The sequence below is a fragment of the Aquarana catesbeiana genome, linkage group LG01, assembly GCF_042186555.1.
Source record: "Aquarana catesbeiana isolate 2022-GZ linkage group LG01, ASM4218655v1, whole genome shotgun sequence".
NCBI classification, from domain to species: domain Eukaryota; kingdom Metazoa; phylum Chordata; class Amphibia; order Anura; family Ranidae; genus Aquarana; species Aquarana catesbeiana.
This window is the reverse complement of record NC_133324.1, coordinates 364223319-364242657: the sequence shown is the minus strand read 5'-3', so window position 1 is coordinate 364242657 and position 19339 is coordinate 364223319. Positions and strand designations below refer to the sequence as shown.

Sequence of the window (19339 nt, the reverse complement as noted above, 5' to 3'; positions counted from 1 at the left end):
TCTCCGCTTTAATATTGGTCCAGGGGTATAAAAAAAGAGATTAAACAGGTTTTGGCTCTTTGAAATGTCTTTAGTTTCATACTGCAAATAAATGTGTGTCTTTTGAGAAAATGAGGAGTATCAGCCATTTTTTGGTGGTGATAAAATATGATTCCTGAGAAATAAAGTATCTCAGTGTTTTAATAACTAGTTCACATGTAAATAATAATTCAACACCGAAGTGATATAAAATGCACTAAAGGGTAAGGTAACTAAAGCATTTTAAAGTACCATTTATGTTTGTGAATTAAACATTTTTGATGAGAAAATGATCATGAGAGAAAATAAACACAGTTATAATAACTCATGCATTTTAGTAAATTGACTTTTATACACAAAATACTGCAAACATTGGTAATATAACCAGCAGGCAGTTAATTCAAATGATCTGTTGAAAAAAATGAAATAAAAAAAAAAAAAAACTTGTGCATAGAGAAAACAACATTTTCAGTTCTAACAATTAAATAAATAATGTAGTGAAATAAAATACTGCATGCCTTATTTGTTAATGTGTTTTGCTATTCATTTGTGAAATACAGCCACTATATGACCACATGCCCAACGATTATGCCTTCTAAGTATGATAGGTAGCAATTTGCTGAAAGCATTTACATTACCAACCAAAATAAAACCAAAAAATGACCTTTTAGAAGCATCACAAGGCTTTATGATCATTGCAATAATGTGTGGAAAATGCTTGAGGCACTTTGCACTCAAGTTGCCATTTCTGAGCCTCAGGTGGCTCAGCAGTCCCATAATACATTTCATCTAGTTGAATAAACTATATACTGAATGGTTGCTTTAATGTTTTCTAGGACTGTACCTTGATGTGGCTGCATCATGCACCCACAACATCAGTGCATTGTCTTTTGCTTGTTGCAGTGTTTCCATAGTGTCTATACAAATACACATCTTACTAGAATATAACTCATTATAATGGATACGATTGGTTAAGAATATTTTTTAAATAGATACCTTTGTCAGTGATAGATTTACATGATAGATTTACAATGAAAAAAAGTATAGGAAAAGAATTAGAACAACAATAAGTATTAAAAAGTGTAATTTATACCACAAAAATAGAATGACATAAACTGAAGAGCCCATATGAAGGCTATGAATGTGGTGATAGAATACAATGAAGTCATCGCACTGGAATTTTAAAGTATAAGGATAGGACCATTTAAATTCACAGGTATCTATTGTGAAAACAACATTCCAAAAAGCCTTCAACTCAGTCTTTTCATCGAACTGTAAATCTGTTGGATAACATTCTTTCTTTATAAGAGGACAAATTACCATTTATATCTCACAAGCTCTCATTCATATTATTTCTGACATCCTGCTTTCTTTTCCTGCAAAATTGTGTAACATGGATGTTTAAAGCTGAACTCTGATACTAAAAAAAAATAAAAATAAAATATCCTTGCATTGTTGTCAACCCCTGCACTGTAAGGGTTAAATGCTTTTTACGTCTAGGGGTAGAATAGTAAACTGTAATACTTACTTACCTCCCCCCACACTCTCTTTTCTCTCTGATGCTCCAGGTTATAGGTGAGCCCTCATTTTCATCTTGTCCAATTCATAACTGCTGGTCTTGCATTGTATGTGATAAAGTCATGCAACAGATGGATGGAGCGCCAAAGAGAAGGGGCTTCGGGAGACTGGTCATAAAAAGTGCTGGAAAGCAGAAAGGGTGGGAATGGCACCTCTTTTGCTTATGGTCTTGGGATTGTATACCCCATTAACACCCATCATACCATAAGAACATACCTAAAATATAAAATAAACACACAACAAGGATTGTGGAAAAGTTTAGGCCACGGCCCCTTTATTGGGTTTAAAACAATTTTAATTATAAAATGAACTTTAACCTTTAATACCAAACAGAATCGCTGTTAACCATTAACAGACCAACATGTTTAGTCATGCTTAGTCACTAAGACTCAAGCAGCAATATCTTATACCAACCAAATAACAGTTTACCAACCACTGTCCATCCATAAATTGGGCGACATTACCCAAAAAAAAGATGGACCTTCAATATCAAACAGAACTGTTGGTAACCAATAACAGGCCAACATGCTTAGTCACTAAGACTCAAGCAGCAATATCTTATACCAACCATGTAATAGCGTACCAACCACTGTCGACCCACAAAGTGGGTGTCATTACCCAGATAAAGTGGGACCGTGATGAGGGGAAATGACAAAGGGGAACAAGGGTGGGATAGCAGGTCAAAAGATTCAGAAGGAAAAATGAGGAGAATCCAGAGTCCGTCCAGCTGACAGACCTGAGGTAAATGCTGGTAACAAAGAAAATAATCGCTGCTCAGGGTGTATGATGAGAAACTGGGGAAGTCTCATAGAGTGCTAGCCCCGGTCCGCCTCCGTGGGAAACTTAGAAAAAATAAAGAAATGGCTGCACATCCAGAGCTCCTGGTTGCCTTTTATTGTTCACAGGGATAACACCAAATACACAAACAAATGGTCATGTGAGGTAAATGCTGACTCCGCCCAGTGACAGGAGAGGATATAAGTAAAAAGGTTACACTTATTGGCTAGATGTTTCCCGTCAAAAGATTTGTCACCAGTCCAGTGCTCTTCCTAGAAACAGCCGGCAGCTTGTCACCTGAAACACAAAACAGAAAGAACCAGCAAAGCAGCCATAGAGAGACATGTACATGTACAATTATCATAGCCCTCTTTTAAGAGTAAAATTTATTTATAAAACAAATGGGTGTTAGGGGTGACAATCCCATGGGGCCACTTCTCTATTTCATTCTTTCGTGGCCCTGACATTCTGATATTTGCCCAGCCAGGATTCACTGCAAATTCTATCCCTTACTTCCACAAGATTCAAGTGCAGTGAGAAGCTGGTGAATTGTTATAGCCTAAACAATGCAAAGGATGGAAAATCTATTTGTGAACATAAGGAAATACACAAATGCACTGAATTTAACTAGCTATTTTTAGTATACCTTCTTTTAAAACTTACTGGTTAGGCCTGGTGTGGGGTGGCTAATGAACCAACCCATACTTAACCCTGGATGAACATCAGAAGTTTTCAGCCACACCAGTGCTTATGCTGGGTACACAGAGTTAAAAAAAAAAAAAAGTACAGATTTACATACTAACACATCTGATGTTAGTGTGGTGATCCCCCCCACTGAGCTATTTTGTTCTGACAGGGGGACTACCACCCAGCCAGAACACAGTAATTAGCACTCGTAATTATTGGCTGCGAATGCTGATCGGATGCTGGTTTTCCACCATGCTCATTTGACTGAAGCTGGTTGTGAGACCAATTTTCAGCCAATATGTACCCTGCTTTAGTCTTCCTTTGGAGCCACAGTCAGGGTAGCCGATAAGTCCTTGTCCTTTACTACCCCTACACACAATGTATTGTTTTATTTCACTCTGAATTGTTAAAACAATAATCAAGGTACCTGGTGTGAATGTATTCAATCAACAAATGACTTAAAGTGATTGTAAAGTCTTGTTTTGTTTCTATTAAAATAAAAAACATATCATACTTACCTGCTCTGTGCTGTGTTTTTGCACAGAGCAGGCCAGATGCTCCTTTTCTCCTTTAGGTCTCTGGCTGGAGCTCCTGGCCCCTCCCTCCTGGTGAGTGCCCCCAAAGCAAGCAGCTTGCTATGGGGGGGACCCGAGCCGAGCTGCAGGTCCATGTATCAATTCAGACACAAAGCTGTGGTTTGGCCATACCCCCCTCTCTCCTGATTGGCTAGCTGAGTTTGATTGACAGCAGTGGGAGCCAATGGCATCGCTGCTGTGTCTCAGCCAATCAGGGGGGGAGAGTCCCGAACGGACGAGGTACTTGTGGACTTTGCTGGATAGAGAAGGGCTCAGGTAAGAATTAGGGGGGCTGAGGGGCTGCTGCACAAGGAAGGCTTTTTATCTTAATGCATAGAATGCATTAAGATAAAAAACCTTCTGCCTTTACAACCACTTTGAGCCTAGTACACACGGCCGAATGTTGGGTGGCAACGGCGGGTTCAATAGAAACCGAAATTTTGCCCATATGTACTGCAATCAGTCCATTCAGCTGCCTTCTGTCAAAGAGGCATGACCGAAAAAGGTTTGCCAATTGGCTCCCTGTCAAAGAGCGCTGCCCGAGTATTCTGGTGGGGGGATTTCTCCTGTCAGCACACAATAGAACAGCAAGGGAGATCGATGTACTATTGTTGGATAGTTAGTACAACGGCTCCTCATGAGCTTTCAGTTTTGTTTTTGTTCAGCCCTGATGGGTTAACCGAAAAAAAACTACTAGTGTGTACTAGGCTTAAAGAGTAACCCCACATTTGTTAAAAAAAAAATTCCTCTGGGTGATCTACGTACATTACAAGGATTTGAACAAACGTTGTTGCAGATTCCTACATTTTGTTATTCTGAGGAAATCCCTGTGTGTTTGTCTGTGTTCATGTGGAAAAGTGAATCTAACCTGCAGGGCAGTAATGAGGAAAGCTTCTGTGCATCCTTTTAGATGGGATTTCCTATTGGGAGTATCTCACTAAAATGACATTTTTGTTGCAGGGATACCTGAAATCTGATTTGTATCCTAGTGTAGACTTCTGGGAAAATCAGCGAGCCAATCACACAAGCAGGAAATTATGTTTCTGGGGGGCGTTCTATACACATTCTGTACAGAACACCTCCAGGTTGCCATATTGCATTGCATTTCACAGAAAACCAAACTACAGAGCTGCAGATTGAAAAGGAAAGGTAATTTTTTTGTTTAGAAATTTCTTTTTCTTATTTTTGGCAAAAACAACAAGAAAAATAAGGTTTCAGCCAAGCATGGTTCAATACAGAAACAAAAACCTTCCCCACAAATACACCTACCCACCCCCCTATCAGGCACCACCCCAAGTAGTTCATCCACGGCATCAAATGCTGTGCTTACCTCAGGAATAAAGAATATCATGCTTACATAATAACAGTAGAACAAGAGACATAATTAAGTTCCCTCTATAGAATCATAGGCAATCACAACTTTTCCCTCCAGAGGAGATCATCCAAAACAGTGAGTCCCTAAGGACCAGAGGATCAAATGAGATCAAGAAAGGACACCATGCAATGGGTGAGAGATAAACTCTAGCACAATTCTCCCCAGCAACCACCATCCTATTTATGTAATCATACCCTAATTGTCGTGCCCCTAGATGTCTTGAGTAACGGTTGTAGGGCTATATAGCCAAATCTGCCAAACTTTCTTGGGACAACCCCTACTTAAAGCAGAGTTCCACCCACATTTTCAACTAGATCTTAAAGGAAAGACTACACCTCCACCACTCCTTTTTGGCTATTAATTATTTTTCTTTCTTTCTCCTTTCTACCGAAGTACCTTGTGTACTTCCGCCCCAGCATCGCCGCGGCCCAGGGCGTAAATTCCTGCTGCTTGCCCAAAGCCTTCTGGGACCTGTGTATGTCCCAGAAGATGATGGAGCCATTCAGGAAGCGCGGCGTGACTCACGCATGCGCAGTAGGAAACCGGTGGTGAAGCCTGAAGGCTCCAATGCCAGTTTCCCTTAGTTAGAATGGTGCCTACACCCTATCCAATGGACGGACCGGATTCGGGGGGGCCGACATCGTGGGCTCCCTGGACAGGTAAGTGTCCTTATTAGAAGTCAGCAGCTACAGGGTTTGTAGCTGCTGACTTTAGAAAAAAATTTTTTTGCGGCTGGAACACCACTTTAAGTATGTAGCTCTATAAAGCGGCAACATTTTATTACCTAATCCTTTACAGTAGGAGATAGAAGGTGTGGCCGGATTTTTTCAATGTAAGATTAATGCCTTACGGGCATAACACAACAGCAAATTAAAAAATGTACATTGAGCCCTAGTAGGCACCAAGTTTTCCACCAACCTAAGCTGGCATACTACCACTGTCATGGACACATGTAAAGAGGTGATTTCTGTTATACACTGAAGAATAGCGGTCCAAAAATCCCCGACCACTGGGCAATGCCAAAACACATGACCAAAGGTGGCAGGAGAGAAGGAGCAGCACCAGCATTCTGCGGATACTAGAAATGTGCAGAATGAAAAAAATTGTTTAGCTTTGATTCATTAGTTACATAAATTTGTTTAGTTAAATTTGTTTGACCAGTTTAATTTGTTTTCGTAATTTGTTTTTTTTTTATTCGTATTCAAATAAATTAGAATTTTTGGATTCAAAACGTTTTTGAATCAATTTTGAATAGTTTTCGAATTTGAATAGATTTCCAATTTCCAAAGAGAATAAAATAGAATATAACAAAATAGAATAGAATAGAATAGAATAGAGAAGAATATAACAGAAAAAAAAATAATATAACATAATATAATAGAGTAAACCAGAACAAAATAGGATAGTAAATAAAATAACAGAATAGAATAGAATAGAATGGAATAGAATAGAATAGAATAGAAAGGAATAAAATAGAAAAAAAAAAATAATAAAATAGAAAGATTATACCCATCTTCTAAAATTTGAATAGAATAGAAAAGAATAGAATTTAAAAAAACAATAGAATAGAATAGAAATATAACCATTTTCCAAAATTCAGATAGACTCAATTAAAATTTGAATAGAATAGAAAAGAATAGACTAGAATAGAATATAAAATAACACAATAGTATAGAAAAAACAACAGAATAGAATAGAATGAATATAACCATATTCCTATTCCAATCTATTCTTTTCTATTCTATTCAAATTAGAATTGATTCTATTTGAGTTTTGGGAAATTGTTATATTCTTTATATTCTATTCTATTGTTTTTTAAATTACATTCTTTTTCTATTTGTTTATTCTATTCTTTTCTATTCCAATATTTTGTTTTCTATTCTATTCATTTTTATTTAGAAAATAGAAAAAAACTGCGCTGTAAACCAAAAAAGAATATGTAAAGCAGCAATCCCAACAAAAAACATCAATTGTAAATAGGCATAAGAAGAACAAAGGGTTGCGCTAATACTAGTAGTGCGTAATGTAAAATCTACAGTGCAAGAGGTTTATACAGTGATCATACATAACAAATAAATAAATATAAAAATAAACCAGTGTGCAAAACATATGGTAATGGTGAAAGAAACAGTCCCGTCCAATGAGGCATCAATAAAATGTCATAGTGAGTTTAAATCACCAAAAAATAAAAGTCCAAGTGACAATAGGTATATTTCTGTAATAGCGAAGAGGGGTCCACCACCAGAGAATAGAAGGGGTTGCTTCTTACCAGAAGGCCATGACCCCCCACCACAGAGGGTCACAGCAAGCAGAAAACTTTAAAAGCCAAAGGGTGAGAACTGCCAGCGGTGTCCACCAGAGGTCATCTCAACATCAGCCACACCAACGAACCCATAGCAAAGGTATCATGGAATATAGAAGGGGCTCACATAGTGTAAAACTTTCTGTGATTTACGTGTCTCCTCCGGTAGCAGACATCTCCATCCCCCTCTTCCTGGATGTGACGGCAGAACTCTCACCTGTGTCCTCTGCTGCCCCGCCCCCTTTACCTGTCTATTTCCTTACCACCTGTGCTGCTTCTGAGAAGCAGCACAGGTGGTCCACCACCAGAGAATAGAAGGGGTTGCTTCTTACCAGAAGGCCATGACCCCCCACCACAGAGGGTCACAGCAAGCAGAAAACTTTAAAAGCCAAAGGATGGGAACTGCCAGCGGTGTCCACCAGAGGTCATCTCAACATCAGCCACACCAACGAACCCATAGCAAAGGTATCATGGAATATAGAAGGGGCTCACATAGTGTAAAACTTTCTGTGATTTACGTGTCTCCTCCGGTAGCAGACATCTCCATCCCCCTCTTCCTGGATGTGACGGCAGAACTCTCACCTGTGTCCTCTGCTGCCCCGCCCCCTTTACCTGTCTATTTCCTTACCACCTGTGCTGCTTACCACCCCTTCTATTCTCTGGTGGTGGACCACCTGTGCTGCTTCTCAGAAGCAGCACAGGTGGTAAGGAAATAGACAGGTAAAGGGGGCGGGGCAGCAGAGGACACAGGTGAGAGTTCTGCCGTCACATCCAGGAAGAGGGGGATGGAGATGTCTGCTACCGGAGGAGACACGTAAATCACAGAAAGTTTTACACTATGTGAGCCCCTTCTATATTCCATGATACCTTTGCTATGGGTTCGTTGGTGTGGCTGATGTTGAGATGACCTCTGGTGGACACCGCTGGCAGTTCCCATCCTTTGGCTTTTAAAGTTTTCTGCTTGCTGTGACCCTCTGTGGTGGGGGGTCATGGCCTTCTGGTAAGAAGCAACCCCTTCTATTCTCTGGTGGTGGACCACCTGTGCTGCTTCTCAGAAGCAGCACAGGTGGTAAGGAAATAGACAGGTAAAGGGGGCGGGGCAGCAGAGGACACAGGTGAGAGTTCTGCCGTCACATCCAGGAAGAGGGGGATGGAGATGTCTGCTACCGGAGGAGACACGTAAATCACAGAAAGTTTTACACTATGTGAGCCCCTTCTATATTCCATGATACCTTTGCTATGGGTTCGTTGGTGTGGCTGATGTTGAGATGACCTCTGGTGGACACCGCTGGCAGTTCCCATCCTTTGGCTTTTAAAGTTTTCTGCTTGCTGTGACCCTCTGTGGTGGGGGGTCATGGCCTTCTGGTAAGAAGCAACCCCTTCTATTCTCTGGTGGTGGACCACCTGTGCTGCTTCTCAGAAGCAGCACAGGTGGTAAGGAAATAGACAGGTAAAGGGGGCGGGGCAGCAGAGGACACAGGTGAGAGTTCTGCCGTCACATCCAGGAAGAGGGGGGTGGAGATGTCTGCTACCGGAGGAGACACGTAAATCACAGAAAGTTTTACACTATGTGAGCCCCTTCTATATTCCATGATACCTTTGCTATGGGTTCGTTGGTGTGGCTGATGTTGAGATGACCTCTGGTGGACACCGCTGGCAGTTCCCATCCTTTGGCTTTTAAAGTTTTCTGCTTGCTGTGACCCTCTGTGGTGGGGGGTCATGGCCTTCTGGTAAGAAGCAACCCCTTCTATTCTCTGGTGGTGGACCACCTGTGCTGCTTCTCAGAAGCAGCACAGGTGGTAAGGAAATAGACAGGTAAAGGGGGCGGGGCAGCAGAGGACACAGGTGAGAGTTCTGCCGTCACATCCAGGAAGAGGGGGATGGAGATGTCTGCTACCGGAGGAGACACGTAAATCACAGAAAGTTTTACACTATGTGAGCCCCTTCTATATTCCATGATACCTTTGCTATGGGTTCGTTGGTGTGGCTGATGTTGAGATGACCTCTGGTGGACACCGCTGGCAGTTCCCATCCTTTGGCTTTTAAAGTTTTCTGCTTGCTGTGACCCTCTGTGGTGGGGGGTCATGGCCTTCTGGTAAGAAGCAACCCCTTCTATTCTCTGGTGGTGGACCCCTCTTCGCTATTACAGAAATATACCTATTGTCACTTGGACTTTTATTTTTTGGTGATTTAAACTCACTATGACATTTTATTGATGCCTCATTGGACGGGACTGTTTCTTTCACCATTACCATATGTTTTGCACACTGGTTTATTTTTATATTTATTTATTTGTTATGTATGATCACTGTATAAACCTCTTGCACTGTAGATTTTACATTACGCACTACTAGTATTAGCGCAACCCTTTGTTCCTCTTATTCATTTTTATTCTATTCTATTCAAATTTATTCTATTCAAAATTTGAATTTCAGAAGATGAATATATTCTTTCTATTCTATTCTATGCTGTTGTTTTTTTCCTATACTATTCTGTTATTTTCTATTCTATTCAAAACTATTCTTTTCTATTCTATTCAAATTCAAATTGATTCTATTAAAATTTTGGGAAATGGTTCTACTCTATTCTATTCAATTCATTTGTTGTTTTAATTCTATTCTTTTCTATTCTATTGTAGTCTATTCTATTCATTTTTTCTATTCCTTTCTATTCTATTCTTTTCTTAAAGCGGGATTCTGGCCTTAAAAAAAAAAAATGTAAAAGTCAGCAGCTACAAACACTGTAGCTGCTGACTTTAAATAAGTACTTACCTGTCCTGGGTGCCCGCGATGTCGGCCGCCCGAGACCGACCCATCCCTCGGCTCTCGGGTCCCGACACTGCCATCCTAGGTAAGGGAAACAGGCAGTGGAGCCTTGCGGCTTCACTGCCAAGTTCCTACTGCGCACACGCAAGTGGCACGGCGCTCTGTGAATGGCCCCGTGGTGTTCTGGGAACACACACAGTTCCCAGAAGACAACAGGGCCGCTCACCAAGGAGCAGAACACACCGCGGAAAAGAAAGAGGCAGATTAGGAAGACTGCCTAGCAACAAGGGTTTAGGTAAGTTTAATTTTTTTTTTTTCAAATTTTTTTTTAAATTTTTTTTAGGATTTTTGGTGAATTTTTTTTTCAGGGTGGCCTTCCACTTTAAATTTCATATTTAAATTTATTGTATTTGAAATTTGAATTTCAGAAGATGGTTATATTCTTTCTATGTTATTCTATTCTATTCTATTCGTTTCTATTATATTCTAGTCTAATCTGTTCTTTTATTCTCTATTCTATTTTGTTCTGTTTTACTCTATTATATTCTATTCTTTTATTTTCTGCTATATTCTTTTTTATTCTATTATTTTTCTATTAAATTCCTTTTATTTTCTATTCTATTTTATTCTCTTTGGAAATTGGAAAACTATTCGATTTCAAAAACTTCAAATTCAAAACTTTTCTAATTTGAATTTGAAAACTATTCAAATTCGAAAAAAAGTATTTGAAAACTATTTGAAAACGATTAAAAAACTATTTGAATTCGAATTTTGTCTGAATTTTTTTATTTCAGATTCGTTTAAATTCGGCACTATTGTAAAAATGAAAATTTGTCCGAATTTCAATTCTGAACGAAACGAACCGCACATATCTAGCCGATACCCCTGGTAAATTATGGCTAGTTTTGCCAGTGTATAGTATATCCTATGTAGGAATTTAAAGTGGATTAGCTGATCCCTTGCTTAGATCAGATGAGTAAAGGGGAAACTCCACATATCATCCCAGTCCTCCCCTCCAAGATCTAGATCTGGAACCTCTTCCACCTATTACTCTCTACACTTAACCCCTGAGGGAGGAGGAACAGGGAAACGTTCTTTATATAACTCAGAGAGTGTTGTTTTCATGGACTCATCTAGCAAAATGTTTTCTAAGCTGGATGGCCTAATTTCCACCTTAACAGAGCCAAATTTGGAGGTAAAAGCATGTCACAGTTTCAAGTGTTGAAATAGGTAGGGATTAGGTAAATTAAATCTCAGCTTGAGGTCTGCAAAGGGCAAAAGTTCACCCCTTCTGGTGATATCCCCTAACGTCTTTATCCCTTTAGTTACCCATATAACGTCTGGATTGGTAAGAAATTGAGAGAGACGGGGGTTCATCTACAATGGGGAGGCCCGGCGTGAAGGAGTCAGAGGCAGTCTGCAGCAGGTCCTGAATACAGTCCCATTCTTTAAGTGCAGCTCTCAGTTATCATCAGGGGAAACCAGGCCTCTGACCCTCTATGCAATAGAAGGCATATGCTTTCATAAGAGCCTAACACTGCCTCCAACACCGTCCCTGTCATCTCCAAGAAGCCACCTACACGTGAAAACCCCTTGCCCTGCCAAAAAATACTTGTATAGGTCAGGAAGTTATGACTAAGGCCTTATAGGCTGAAACGCATCAACTGACTTAATCTGCGTTTGTTCACTGTGGCTATTCAATAAAATGAAGAAATTTTAAGAGCAACAACCGGAGTGCGGATCATTTTTTTCACATTACTCTACTCAGCCAGCGACTGTGGATCGAGCACCTGGGAGTTCTGCTATGTATGTGGAGTATGGGTAGTAGCACTGACTTTTCTGTTTATACATAGGTCAGGAAGTGCCAAGCCCCCTTCCCCCCCAAGGTTCCTGCAGAGCCCTAAGTCCAATTCTAGGAGAAGTGGATCCCCATATAAATGAGCAGAGAAGATGTATTTTGAATAAAAAAAAAAACTAACGCAGGTCCCAAGGAAAGGTGATTTTAAATAACATTAAAACTACAACATGACTTGTGTCACAATTGTATACACTATATTATTTTACCAAGAGCCTTTTTAGAACTTTGCTCATGTAAGTAATGCTGTGATTGAATTTGATTCCACTTTAAAGATGCTTTGGCAAACACAAATATGGTCATTATGCATAATTTATGTATCATTTTCTAACAGCCGTTTGGACTTTTACACATTAGTAGGGACATTTGGTACATCATTAATGTTGATTATTACTTTGGTGGATATTACTGCAGAACACACAGAATAATACATAACAAGAGAGTTATTTATATGACATATCAAGCTCTGTTACAGCAGCAGGTTGCTAGTGATAAGGTCTACTTGGCAGAAATGATTGCTGGAGCAGAATGTGGGTAGAAAGGTCAAATGGGTTCTGTAAAAATATGGTATTCCAGAGTACTGGGAAGGGAAAAATAAAGAACAGTGTAATGCCCTGTACACACGGTCGGATTTTCCGATGGAAAATGTGTGATAGGACCTTGTTGTCGGAAATTCCGACCGTGTGTAGGCTCCATCACACATTTTCCATACAAATTTCCGACACACAAAGTTTGAGAGCAGGCTATAAAATTTTCCGACAACAAAATCCGTTGTCGGAAATTATGATCGTGTGTACACAAATCTGACGCACAAAGTGCCACGCATGCTCAGAATAAATAAAGAGATGAAAGCTATTGGCTACTGCCCGGTTTATAGTCCAGACGTACGTGTTTTACGTCACCGCGTTCAGAACGATTGGATTTTCCGTCAACTTTGTGTGACCGTGTGTATGCAAGACAAGTTTGAGCCAACATCCGTTGGAAAAAATCCATGGATTTTGTTGTCGGAATGTCTGATCAATGTCCGACCGTGTGTACAGGGCATTAGTATTTAATGGCTGTGACCATGCTACTATTAGTGGTAGTAACAAACATATTGAAATCTGGGAGGCAAGCTCTGTATAAATATTAAGGGAATAGAGAGAGAGTCATTCTCTTTAGTTCTTGATGAATAAAGCATGTCCAGTCTACAGATCAGTTGTCGGTGGGACTGGCTTTTGATCATGTGACCACTGTGACAGTGGTCAAATGATCGTCAAGCCTTTTGGCCCCCCAGGGTTTGAAACTGTTTAAAGGGATGCTGTGGTGGGTTTGAAGGGGTTAAAGAGACAGGTCAGGGCTAACCACTTCCGGACGGCCGCACGACGATGTACGTCCAAACTTTGAAGGGGTATATCGTTGTTATGGCAGCAGCTAGCTGCCATAACCCTGGTATCCCCATTTTCGTTTGGCGGCCGGCTTTCTGATAAAAGTGGTCCCTGCGGCGGATTCGCCACAAGATCACTTTTATCAGTGGCAGGAGAGGGGCCCCCTCCCGCCACGATCCAGTGCCCTTCACCACTTACTGGAACCGCCGGTAGCGGCGGAGGCGATCGCATCCATCTCCATCCTGTGCCTGGAGACGAGTGAGGCTAAGGTGGCGCCCACTTGTCTCCATGACACTGCTGGGCGGAAGCGACGTCAAAAGGTCACTTCCGCCCACGCCTCTTAAAGCCATATTTTTTTAAATGTCATTTTTTGAATTACTTTTTTTTTTTATTGCATTTTAGTGTAAATATGAAATCTGAGGTCTTTTTGACCCCAGATCTCATATTTAAGAGGTCCTGTCATGCTTTTTTCTATTACAAGGGATGTTTACATTCCTTGTAATAGGAATAAAAGTGACACAAATTTTTTTTTTAAAACAGTGTAAAAAAAATAAAATAATGTAAAATAAATAATAAAAATAAAAAAAAAAAAATTTAAAACCCCCCGTCCCGACGAGCTTGCGCACAGAAGCGGACGCATACGCGAGTAACGCCCACATATGAAAACGGTGGTCAAACCAAACATGTGAGGTATCGCCGTGACCGGTAGAGCGAGAGCAATAATTCTAGCCCTGGACCTCCTCTGTAACACAAAACATGCAACCTGTAGAATTTTTTAAAAGTTATTCCACGAGCGGGCGCAATTTTGAAGCGTGACATGTTGGGTATCAATTTACTTGGCGAAACATTATATTTCACAATATAAAAAAAAATTGGGCTAACTTTACTGTTGTCTTATTTCTTTATTCAAAAAAGTGAATTTTTTCAAAAAAAAGTGCGCTTATAAGACCGCTGCGCAAATACGGTGCAAAAAAAAGTATTGCAACGACCACCATTTTATTCTCTAGGGTGTTAGAAAAAAAAAACATATATAATGTTTGGGGGTTCTAAGTAATTTTATAGCAAAAAAACCTGTTTTAAACATGTAAACACCTAAAATCCAAAACAAGGCTGGTCCTTAAGTGGTTAAATCCAGCACTCCCTTGCAATAAAAAATTACATATACTGTATTCACATCTTTAGCAGGCCATTGTTCTTACCGCCCTCTGTTTTAACACTGTAGCCTCAAAAAGCCTCTCCAGCATTCAATACGTCCGACACTGTTGGCTGCCTATATCCCATGCCATGCACTGGCTCCTTCATCATATCCTTTAAAGCAGAACTACACTGCATCTAAGCACCACAAATAAAAAAACACTATTTTGTTTATTTTTAATATATTGTTTATTTTTAATATTTAAAGCAAACTCAACCCTCCATATACATCTGCATGCTTTTTTTGAAATTGGGAAATCACTTTAAAAATTACCCCCTACCATTTCAGATCATGGCCATCTTGAGTAAGAGCAGATGATTCATGTAGCAATTACTTCCTGGAATCCATCCGCCCTTAGCTAGGGCATGCAGGCAGGAGCGTGTGCTTACCTGAGAGCCCCTCCTCCCCCTCTTGAAGGCTCTTGGAATGTATGACATAATTTGCCTAGGCCAGAAACCAGGAAGTAACTGAAGAAATGTAAAGAAAGTTTAACACAAGTAAATATTATATACTTTCCTATCAATTTACTATACTGGCAGTATGAGGATTAGAAATGGTCAAGGTTGATTGAGAGAGTGAAGTTCCGCTTTAAGTAACTGCAGGATTCTGTAGTGAAGGACAACTGGGTCACTTTAAAACATAATAAAAAAAATTGTTCAATGTATTGGTTGCATTAGTGTGTAAATCCTCTACGCAAGGGTGTATCTGTTTAGGTTTTAGCGATTACATTCCAAATTATATAGAAACCCACTTTTGTTTTCTGATGAGAAAATGCTATTGGAAAATATTGCTGAATTTGCTTCTCTCCACCACTGTGACTAATGAGACCTCATGCAGCTATCAGAATGAGGAAAGGGATAAAGCTTTGTAGGAAGTATTCTGTATTCTACTCTTGTTCAGCCAAATATGGTTTGATAAGTCAACTGATTTAGTTTTTCTGAATTTAAAAGATAAATGTACATTTAAATAGATCAGAAGGGAGATGCTGCTGGATAATATTGCTGGATATTTCTACTCTTTAGGTGTCAAAATGATTGATGAGTCCTCCTGCACTTCTACAGGACAGCTAAGCTTCATTTGATGTAGAAAGAGAAAGGATGTAACGAGAGGTGCAATAAAGTCTCCACCTGCTTCAAAAGGTGACACGGTTCTTTGCAGTACAATTACGTCTGCTGAAAACAAGGTCATCAGTCTGTACTTAGTCTATGATACATAGAGCCAACATATTTTAAGTGGTGCTCATGTGCTCTTATATTCCTGCCCTGGCCTAGACTTGACCTGCAGAATTCTTTAGTGTGTGTGGGCACGATCTATGCTTCAGCTTGGAAGTCTTGGTGAAAGGAAATAGAGCTACATACAGAGCAACAAAAAATAAAAATAAAAAACCTAATAAAAGGCTTTATTTATACTTGGCCTTGCAAAATTCCAAACTAAACATAAGCACATAAGTCAGTAGTCAAATAGCAAAATATAATAACCCACAAGTAATCAGAATTCAACATTCATATTTTAGTAATTTGACACAAAGGCCAACTAAAACAAAAAAAAAAATACTGTAATCTGATAACTATGGACAGTTTAGACATGTATTTTAGTATTTTGCATATGAAGTCCCCTTTTTTCAATTTTGCATGACTTTATATATTTCTGTTCAAAATTTTTAATTAGTAACAATCAAAAAACATCAGCTGATAATCTCAGTAAGACAATAGATAATGAAACTTACACAGCATAACTTTCTACAGCAATACAGTAAGAAAAAAAAAAAGTTTGCTGGATACGATGATACAGGGTATAATTGTTTCAACTATAAGTGAACAAACATCGGGGTCACTAAGGATGCTAAAACGTATGAGTCATAACCCCAGTACTATTGGGTGAATAGAGTAGTAACGTCCCTCAGTAAATTAAGAACTAGGGACTTGTAGGGTTTGTGTAATCAGAAATTCACATTACCAGTAATGAGATTATGGGTAAGGCAGATAATTGGAAAGAGGGGAAAAGATCAGATAAAGGAAAGAAAATAGAGGAAGGAAACAAGAGTAAGTTGGGAGAAGGCGGGGGGGTGTTCAGCGGGTCACCGTTGCATTGCAGTGAGAGCCTAAGATATCAATGGGGGGGGCTAAGGCTCCAGCAAGTGTTTTTCAAAGTCCGGAGGTAGAAAATGTCCCACCCAGGGGCGCCAAATTTTGAGGTGTTGGGAAATTCCGTCTAAAATTGTAGCTTCAATTTTGCTATGTATCAGAGCTTGGGTGATTCTATTCTTTACTTCGGTAAGGTTTAATTTCCGAGTTTTCCAAGCTTTAGCTATCGTCTGTTTGGCTATAGCTTTAGCTATCGTCTGTAGTGAGTTGAAGGAGGAGACGAAGCTGGGATTCAGTACAGTACGCTGTAACATGATTCAATAATGCAAGAGACGGGTCAGAGTCTAGGGTAACTTGAAGCAGAGTGGAAGTCATGCAGAATATTGTTGTCCAAAATTGCTGTACGATCGGGCATGACCACCATATGTGGGCGTGTGTGCCCCTCTCACCACAGCCTCGAAAGCATACTGAAGGATAGTTCGGCAAAAATGTGGATATCCTAGCCAGCACTAAATACTACCGCATGAGGACCTTATAATTTGCTTCAAGTGTGACTAAATTATGGGATTACATTTTTGTGTTAGCCCATATATTTGTCCAGTCTTCTGCATCCAGTTTTATTGCCAGGTCCTTGTACCACTGTGCAGCATACGATGGGAGGTTAGCTGTAGGGGATGTTAGATGACTATAGAGGTGAGAAATGATGCCCGGAGCATGTGGATCTGAATTACAAATACCTTCAAACACAGATAAACTGTCTAGTGAAGAAAATACTCCTTCGGGGAGAGTTTTGTTTTTGTCCAGCAAGGTGGACAGGTGTGTCAGCATGGGAAGATAGTTTGTTTGAAAAAGGTTGGTTGGGTTACTAGTTAGTTTTATTCCAAGGTACGGTACCGATGATGTGGACCAGGTGCAGGGGAAGTGTTCTTGTATGTGTTCGAGTTCCTTTTGCAGGAGAGACACGTTGAGGGCTCTGGATTTGGATTGGTTGAGCTCTAGGCCTGTTATTATAGCAAATTTGTCTAGGATCTGGATGAGATTTGGGAGTGTTGTGCGCGGTGAGGTAATGAACAATAATGCATCATCAGCAAATAAGCATCATTTCTGAGATGGAGGCTACTTCCAAACTTCTAATATTTGGGTCTGCTCTGAGCAGGGCAGCTAGGGGTTCAATCGCAGGGGCAAAAACTAGGGGGGAAAGGGGACAACCTTGTCTTGTTCCTCATTGTATTTGGAAGCAATCTGAGTGAAACCCTGAATATTTAATGTACGCTTGCGGTTGGTTGTATAGGGAGTTTATCCATTGTAGGAAGTTTGGGCCAAAGCCTTAGCGTTGCAATATGAAGTGTAAGTAAGGCTAGGAAACTGTACCAAATGCCTTCCTTATATCAAGAGACAGAAGGTGCATAGGTATGTCACGTGATCGAGCTAGGTGTTGGAGTAGGATCACGTGTCGGATATTGTCGCTTGCCTGCCGTCGTGGTATAAAGCCTTCTTGGTCCTTATGAATTAGTCCTCTTATAATCAGATTGAAGCGTGATGTCATAATTTTGGCCAAGATCTTAATGTCCAAATTAAGCAAGGATATAGGTCTGTAATTGGACCAGAGGGAGTTGTCTCTGTTGGATTTAGGTATCATGGAAATGATAGCTGTCAACGTGTCTTAGCCAAAGGAATGTTGTTTGAGCAGGGCGTTAAAAGAATTAGTTTTATTTATATTTTTCAACACAATTAAATGGAAATCAAGCTGTCCTGTAAAAGGGACAGGGGTTGGAACAAACCATAACAATGTGGTGTTTAAGCACTTAAGGACCAGAAGGATTTACCCCCTTAAGGATTTACCCCCTTAATAACCAGGCCATTTTTTTTCAATACGGCACTGCGTCGCTTTAACTGACAATTGCACAAACAATTTTTTTTTCCTCACAAATAGAGATTTCTTTTGGTGGCATTTGATAACCTCTGTGGTTTTTATTTTCTGCACTATAAACAAAAAAAGAGAGACAATTTTGAAAAATAATCTTTTTGCTATAATAAATACACCCCCCCTCCAAAAAAAAAAAAAAAATATTCAGTTTAGCCCAATAAGTATTCTTCTACATATTTTTGGTAAAAAAAAAAATTGCAATAAGCGTATATTGATTGATTTGTGCAAAAGTTATAGCGTCTACAAAATAGGGGATATCTTTATGGCATTTTTATTATTTTTCCTTTCAAAGTTTTTATTGAGTTTTAACAATAATAAATCAACACAGAATAAGAACATTGTCTGTCCTATGAGTGTCATAGTATGATGAGTATCACATTCACATACATTTTACAGCTCAGGACCCCCATGAAGTGAGTACTGCTCGATGAGACCAGAAAAAATAATAAAAAGAGAAATTTAGAGAAGTACAAGAAATTGGGCACCATCCCTCCCTCCCCGACACCCCATATGGGATCTCACTGTGTTGGAGGGGATAGACAATACACCAAATATCAATAACAACTCTACTCATAGAGACACCTTTGCCCAGTACCCATGCAATTTTATGAATAGGAGGAGACAAGAGGTCTGAATTATAGTGCAGAATTATATGTAATAAGAATCATTGAACGATGAAATTTGAATCTAACAACTTATCCATTGTTATATTGCCAACAATAACTACCAAGAGGACTAGTCCCCAATACTCAAATGAGAGCACATAAAGCTTTATCAATGAACAGGATGAGTGAAAGAGATGAAAAAGAAGAGAAGAAAGGCAAAGAGGAAGAA

At 39.7% G+C, this 19339-nt stretch overlaps 1 long non-coding RNA gene across 1 annotated transcript in view; it reads right to left on the bottom strand.

Annotated features, from left to right (window-relative positions):
* Window positions 1-1842: 1842 nt before the first annotated feature.
* The window catches only part of LOC141146585 (uncharacterized), a 31067-nt gene continuing 13570 nt past the window's right edge, over window positions 1843-19339 (bottom strand). Inside the window, exon 3 of the long non-coding RNA XR_012244965.1 lies at window positions 1843-2670. This is a non-coding gene — a long non-coding RNA (uncharacterized lncRNA). The remainder of the gene's footprint in view (window positions 2671-19339) is intronic.